We start from the raw sequence: 6638 nt of genomic DNA, 5'->3' as shown, positions 1-6638 counted from the left end.
CCTGACAGACATCAGGTTACATTTTGCTGAGTTTACGGCAATGCAAAAACATTTTTCACTTTTGAATGAATTGACTAATGTATTATTGCAAAGGTTTTATGGCCTACAAACGTCATTTGTTTTTACAACAATTCTTTCACAAGATTTTCATTTTTTTTTTCCTGCTATCTTTTGACGCATAATACTAACATTTTTGGGGGCAAGATACAGAACTGTATTTAATCACATTTTTTAGTGGAAGTACAATGTTGGCAACAAGATTGACTTGGTATAATTGGAAATTATTTGAATGAAACACAAACTTTTTCTTCTTTTTCCCTGTTTTTTTTCTATTTTATTTTTAATTCCTTTAAAAAAATCTCATTGTGTTTATTTTTTCCTAGCTGTTACTTTTTTCCTTTTGTTCTATATTTACTTTTTTTCCTTTGTTTCTTTCTTTTCTTTTTTTCTGGCTATTTTCTGAATTTTTCCTTCTTTTTTCTTTTCTTTTTTCTCAGCTTTTCACTACTTTTTCATTTTGGTATTTTTTTCTTTTTGTTCTATTCCCCCCTTCCTTTAAGTCATTTTGTGCACAATTTTACATGATATTTGGTCGTGTAGGGATTAAAGAAGCAAAAACAACCTGAAGAGCCGTTTGGGACCCGAAAGAGCCGTTTCTCTAGGGTGAGCCGAGCCGAAGAAGCCGGTTCTCGAAAAACTCTACTGACTTTACTTTTCTAATTCGTTTGACATTGACTTCAAAATACCGCATTTAGAAAACAGCATCAGGGGAACCTGTGTATTTTTACCTCATGCACTGTAACTTGACTTAATTCGCTTCTTAATTAGCAATTTTGAGCCCTCATTTTTGTGCGCTGGCTAGATTTTCTTGTGCGCTGAGAATGTGCAGGCAGTGTGCGATTGCGCACGCGCGCTGCTTAGAGGGAACATTGCTCTCCGGTCTCCCAAAGTCCAAAATCAGGAGCCTGCAGCTGGTACAAAATTCTGCAGTGAGGCTTTTAACTAAGACAAGAAAGTTCTGTTGGTTGGATACAAAATCATGCATGGACTTGCTCCCTCATATCTTTCAGATATAATCTCCCGCTATGTTCTGGTCCGGAGCCTTCGCTCTGAAAATGCCGGTCTACTAGTGATCCCAAGAGCCAAGAAGAGATCCGCAGGTTCAAGAGCGTTCTCCATTCGGGCCCCGGTGCTGTGGAATGCTCTTCCCCCTGAGATTCGATCTGCAACCTCAGTGGAAATGTTTAAAGCTTAAAACACACTTCTATAGCATATGAATGACCTATATTTTATGTTGACAATATCTGTGTAATCTTTCCCCTCATGTAGGTTTTAGATCAGGTGATGGTGTCATAATAGTCTATGGTTTGCAATCATCTGTGGTCTGTGCAGCCCTTTGAGACTCTTTGTGATTAAGGGCTATACAAATAAACATGACTTGACTTGACTAGATGGGCTACAGCAGCAGAAGACCACGCCAGGTCCCACTTCTTTCAGCTAAGAACAGGAAACTGAGGCTACAATTTGCACAAACTTATCAAATTGGACAACAGAATATTGGAAAAACGTTGCCTGGTCTGATGAGTCTCGATTTCTGCCACGAAATTCGGATGTCAGGGTCAGAATTTGGATCCATCCTGCCTTGTATCAACAGTTCAGACTGTTGGTGGTGATGAATGGTGTGGGAAATATTTTCTTGGCACTCTTCGGGCCCCTTGGTACCAATTGAGCATCGTTGCAACACCACAGCATGCCTGAGTATTGTTGCTGACCATGTCCATCCCTTTACGACCACAATGTACGCAACTTCTGATGGCTATTTTCAGCAGGATAATGCGCTATGTCATAAAGCTGGAATCATCTCAGACTGGTTTCTTGAACATGACGATGAGTTCACTGTACTCGAATGGACTCCACAGTCACCAGATCTCAATCCTAAAGAGCAGTGGAACCTCGGTTCTCGACCATAATCCGTTCCAGAACCCTGTTTGAAAACGGATTTGTTCGATCACCGAAATCATTTTTCCCATTAAAAATGTAAATCGTTTTAATCCGTTCCAACACCCTGAATGTTTACCTTGAATGTTTAACGTAAACATGAAGCTAACGCAGGCTAATCGTACGTTCGCGTTATTGTAATCTTCCGTACGAACGATTACGCTAACATGAACGTGTAAAAATAAAAAAATCAGGTCGTTTACAAGCCATTTAGCACCCCAAGTGGTGAGCGGTTCACTGGAAAGGGGGCTCCGTTCCAACACCCTCAATGTTGGGCTCCGTTCCAACACCTTGAATGTTTAACGTAAACTTAAAGCTAACCCAGGCTAATCGTACGTTCACGTTATCGTAACCTTATGATTTCTTACCTCTGTGGTGGTGAGCAGAAGGCGCTCGCACACCTCCTTCATATTTGGCTATTATTTCTTTCTTAAATGCAATAGTTGTACGCACTACTTTTCTTTTTTCACCTGTAGCAACTTTGCCGCTTACACTGACTTTCTTCGGAGGCATAATAAGGGGCTAAAACACCCGTACGCCGCTCAGCATCGCACCCTAGCGTACGCACTCACGCATTACCGGGGTTTGAACTCCGATTTTTTGACCGAACAGCGAAGCAAGAATTTCTCAAAATTTTTGGTCGGACACCGATTTGTTCGAACCGAGAGGCGTTCGAAAACCGAGGTTCCACTGTATTTGGGATGTGGTGGAACGGGAGATTCGCATCATGGATGTGCAGCCGACAAATCTGCACCAACTGCGTGATGCCATCATGTCAATATGGACCAAATTCTCTGAGGACTGCTTCCAGCACCTTGTTGAATCTCTGAAACTAAGGATTGAAGCAGTTCTGAAGGCAAAAGGGGGGTCCCATCCGCTACTAGCATGGTGTACCTACCAAAGTGGGTAAACCTGTGAGTGTGAATAGATTAAACACATTCAGTGCCTTTGACCACAATCCTCCATTTTCCATCTACAGTGGCTTGTGAAACTTTTTGATCCCCCTGAATTTCAGACATCAAACATAAAGATATAAAACTGTAATTTCTTGTGAAGCATCAACAAAAAGTGGGACGCAATCATGAAGTGGAACACACTTTATTGGATATTTTAAACTTTTTTAACAAATAAAAAACGAAAAAGTGGGAGTGCAAAATGATTCAGCCCCATTGAGTTAATACTTTGTAGCGCCACCTTTTGCTGCGATTACAGCTACAAGTCGCTCGGGGTATGTCTGTATCAGTTTTGCACATCGATAAACAGCTCGAGCTCAGTGAGGTTGGATGGAAAGCGTTTGTGAACAGCAGTTTTCAGTCTTTCCACAGATTCTCAATCGGATTGAGGTCTGGACTTTGATTTGGCCATTCTAACATCTTGATATGTTTTTGGTGAACCATTCCATTGTAGCTTTTGCTTTTTGTTTTGGATCGTTGTCATTTTGGAAGACAAATCTCCGTCCCAGTCTCAGGTCTTTTGCGGACTCCATCAGGGTTTCTTCCAGAATGGTCCTGTATCTGGCTCCATCCATCTTCCCATCAATTCTAACCATCTTCCCTGTCCCTGCTGAAAAAAAGCAGGCACAATGGTGCTGCCACCACCATGTTTGACTGTGGGGATGGTGTGTTGAGGGTGATGAGCTGTGCTGCTTTTACGCCAAACATGACTTCTTGCATTGTTGCCAAAAAGTTTGATTTTGGTCTCATCTGACCAGAGCACCTTCTTCCACATGTTTGGTGTGTCTCCCAGGTGGCTTGTGGCAAACTTTAAACGACACTTTTTATGGATAACTTTAAGAAATGGCTTCCTTCTTGCCACTCTTCCATAAAGGCCAGATTTGTGCGGTATACGACTGATTGTTGTCCTATCGACAGATTCTCCCACCTCAGCTGTAGACCTCTGAAGTTCATCCAGAGTGATCGTGGGCCTCTTGGTTGCATCTCTAAACAGTTTTCTCCTTGTATGAGCTGAAAGTTTAGGGAATTGGCCCGATCTTGGTAGATTTGCAGTGGTCTGATACTCCTTCCATTTCAAGATTATTGCTTGCACAATGCCCCTTGGAATGTTTAAAGCTTGGTAAATCTTTTTGTATACAGTATCTCAGACCTTCCTGGTGTGTTCCTCGTTCTTCATGATGCTCTCTGTGCTTTAAACAGACCTCTAAGACTATCACAGTGCAGGTGCATTCATACAGAGACTTGATTACACAGTGGTGGATTCCATTTATCATCGTTAGTCATTTATGTCAACATTGAATCATTCAGAAATCCTCACTGAACTTCTGGACAGAGTTTGCTGCACTGAAAAGTAAAAGGGCTGTATGAGTAAAAATATCTCTACACAAGCCAAAAAAAAGTATTTTGGATGTACACTAATAAATTGTAAATGACTCACGTTTCAAGTCGGGCCAACATTTTGGTTTCAAAATCCATCATTTAGAAGTAATGAGGTGTGGTGGCCAAGTGAAGGAAACTCGTTTTTCTTTCACAGTATGTAAACGCAAGAGCCATTAAAGGGAATGACTAAAGTAGTCCAATAACTGCGGCAGCAGCAACAATACTGGCTGTGCTAGCACTGAAGCTAATCTACAACTTCGTTTTTATTTGAAGGTTTTACCTGTTTTTCAGTTCTTTCCTCCTGTCTACTTTCATTCAGGGAAGTACATCATTCATCTTTACGTTATCCTGTGTAAAAGAAACACATAAGGGTTAAGTGGGATTCTAATTACTACGATCATTATTTAGACATTTTGCTAATGTTCTGATCCAGTGTGACTGACTGCGGTCAATGAAACAGAACGGTCACTTGCTAGGCCGCGGATGGTTCACGATCTCCATTCTTAATGACGAAAATAAATCACAAGATGTATTTTGGGGGAAATATAAACACCCATAGCAATGGTTTTCAACCAGCGTGCCGGGGCACAGCAGTGAGCCATGGTCCCGGGCCGAAGCCTACGATCTGAGAGTGCTGGTCTTCTGATGATCCCGAGAGCAAAGAAGTCTTCTGCTGGTTCGAGAGCGTTCTCCATCCGGGCACCGGTGCTGTGGAATGCTCTTCCCCCTGAGATTCGATCTGCAACCTCAGTGGAAATGTTTAAATCTAAACTTAAAACTCACTTCTACTCCATTGCATACGAATAACCTACTCCTCTTGTCGGTTGAAAATAGTTTGTGTAATATAGTGTAACAATCTGTGAAGCCCTTTGAGACTCTTCGTGATTTAGGGCTATACAAATAAAAATGACTTGACTTGACTTGACTTGACCTTGTCAAGTGGGCCGCAGGAAACTGACAAATTTTGCAAAACGGCGTGCTGTTGTTCGGTAGCTTTTTCTTCTTCCAGTGTAATTGTAACATTCATCCATATCAGTAGGTGGCATCAGATTACCATTTTTTTTTTTTTGCATACACTAACAACCCGCTCATGAAGAAGTTCAGGGAAATACATTTAATAAATTTAATACTTAGTAGTTTGACGGAGCCATATAAAATAATAAAATGCCCAAAATAGTAATTGTATTTAAATATTTATTAAAAATTATTTTCCTTTCATACAAAAAATTGCACACTTTTTGTTCCACCGGCAGATCATTTATGCTCATTTCAAGTATTTTTCTTATTGTTCGAAAAAAAAAAAACTTAAGAATATAGTAAAACTTTAAAAACAAGTTAAAAATATAGTAATATTCAAAATGATTATCCAAAATGAATAAGCTGCATTACCCCCACAGTGACCACAAAGATCGTAAAAACTATATACTGGCATTATGTTTCATTCACGCGGATGGATGGTGTTATGAGTGTACTGCAGGAAAGAGGTCGAAATATAGTGAAAGCTAGAGCCCTTGTTGGTGATAGGAATGAGTGGAGAGGTGTTGTGAAAGGGATGTTTGGAGGCATTCTATGATACGGCAGGGGCAAACCAGTGAAAGCTGTCGGGCCCTGCTGTTAAACAAGAGTGCGTTGTGTCACCCTGATCCGAGTGACATGGCCGCTTTCTTGTGTCCCGTTTCATCTGGAGGGACGAAAGCATGACCAACTTGGGTTCTTAACTTGTTTGGGTGTTTGGGCATTTGGGTTGGCCATGGTCCCCCAGAAATTTGTGTGTGTGTTTTTTGCTACTTTTTCGCTTTTAATTTTTGTATGTGTTTGTCTTGCTGCCGGTCACCCCTCTTGAGGGATATGACCAGGGTAGAAAGATAGATTGATAGAATGTTTCATTAAGGTTACTGTACTTGTATGGTACAAAATAAAGGCAGACAACAATAGGATTGAATTTGAAAGAAAGTAGGTATACAAAACACTTTCAAACAATAAAATTGAAGGAGTATTGTACACTTAAAACTACTGATAGCGATTAAAACTATTCACAACAGTATATTAAGTCACAGGGGTACTTCTTGCATGGTTTAAATGAACAATTCTACTCCAGGTCTGTATTTTTATTTTACTTTGAGAACTCAGAGTCCTGCCACGTGTAGAAGTTTGCTAACGACACTGCTATCGTGGGATGTATCAGGAGTGGGCAGGAGGAGGAGTACAGGAAATTGATTCAGGACTTTGTCCCATGGAGCGACGCTAACCACCTGCACCTGAACACCACCAAGACCAGGAAGATGGTGGTGGACTTCAGGAGGCCTA

This window comes from Urocampus carinirostris, chromosome 2 (assembly GCF_059441175.1).
Source record: "Urocampus carinirostris isolate Australia breed hairy pipefish chromosome 2, RoL_Ucar_1.0, whole genome shotgun sequence".
NCBI classification, from domain to species: domain Eukaryota; kingdom Metazoa; phylum Chordata; class Actinopteri; order Syngnathiformes; family Syngnathidae; genus Urocampus; species Urocampus carinirostris.
The sequence above is the reverse complement of the archived record's forward strand: the minus strand, read 5'-3'. Positions refer to the sequence as shown.